The sequence below is a fragment of the Alligator sinensis genome, unplaced genomic scaffold (assembly GCF_000455745.1).
Source record: "Alligator sinensis unplaced genomic scaffold, ASM45574v1 scaffold1731_1, whole genome shotgun sequence".
Lineage (NCBI taxonomy): Eukaryota > Metazoa > Chordata > Crocodylia > Alligatoridae > Alligator > Alligator sinensis.
Window position 1 is genome coordinate 50,533 of NW_005843621.1, and position 1,101 is coordinate 51,633.

The following is a 1,101-nucleotide window of genomic DNA, read 5'->3' on the forward strand; positions in this document are numbered from 1 at the left end:
TGACATCACACCCCCCAGCCTAACTGTCGGCCGGGCTCCGCCCAGTGCGCGCGTGGCGTCCCCGCAGCCAGTCGCACGTCCCAGTCGGTAGTGTCTGCGGAGTTAGTTGATTCGCTGTTAGTTGGTTTGTTCCCTTGTTAGTCTGATAGTTCATTAGTTTATTGATTTGTTAGGTAGTTAGTTAATTTGATAGATAGTTACTTAGTTCAGTAGTTCAATAGTTTGTTAGTTCAGTAGTTAGTTCGTTAGGTAGTTACTTTGTTGGTTAGATAGATCGCTAGTTCCTATGTTAGTTAGACAGTTAGGTAATTAGTTCCTTAGTCCAGTAGTTCAGTAGTGTACTCAGGTAGGTAGGTAGGTAGGTAGTTTCCTGTAGTTCCCCACCCGAGCAGCGGGAGCGCACACCTGCGGGAGCCGTGAGTGCCCGTTCTCGCGCAGCCGTGGGCAGCACCGGGGACACCCACGGGCCCGTCACGGGCACTTGTGGGCGATGGGGCGAGGTGGGGCAGGGGCTCAGGCTGTGCCAGGCCCAGGACGCGGCCCCGGGCCTCGTCCCTGCTCTCGCCAGCCCGGCTCCTCTCGCCCTCCTGCAGCTCAGGGCTGTGTTTGTTGCAGATGCTGCGGCGCGAGAAGCTGCCACCGCTGCGCCTGCGCCCCAGCACCCCGGGTGAGGGCTGGGCACGGCCCCCACGGCACCAATGGGGGTGGGCGGCACGGGAGGCTTCACACCCGCATCACCTCCCCTCCCGGCAGGGTTTGCCTGGCAGGCCAAGCCCGGCTGTGCCAGGGCCAACCTGCACAGACCCCTGCTCCGCACCAGCCAGGTCCTGGGGAGGGGGAGCAGGATTGGCCCCCCAGCGCCCCTCCCTCTGCCCCAGTCCTGGCCCTACCCCTGCCCCTGCCCGAGTCTTGCCCCTGCTACCCTCTGCTCCCTTGCAGGGGGGGCCACATGGGCTCTGGGTCCCCCGTCCTCACAGCGGTGCTCAGTCCCCCCTGCCTGATGCTCAGCCCTCGTCTCCCCTCAGCACCAGATGCCACCCTGGGCGCAGGCAGGCGGGCAGCAGACAGGCTCCCCACCATTAAGGGCGCTGCGGGTGTACA

At 62.9% G+C, this 1,101-nt stretch overlaps 1 long non-coding RNA gene across 1 annotated transcript in view; it reads left to right on the forward strand.

The window, feature by feature from the left end:
* The window catches only part of LOC112548846, a 1,692-nt gene extending 593 nt beyond the window's left edge, over positions 1-1,099 (forward strand). The window contains exons 2-3 of the long non-coding RNA XR_003092391.1: positions 616-667; positions 1,026-1,099. This is a non-coding gene — a long non-coding RNA (uncharacterized LOC112548846). The remainder of the gene's footprint in view (positions 1-615; positions 668-1,025) is intronic.
* Positions 1,100-1,101: the final 2 nt, after the last annotated feature.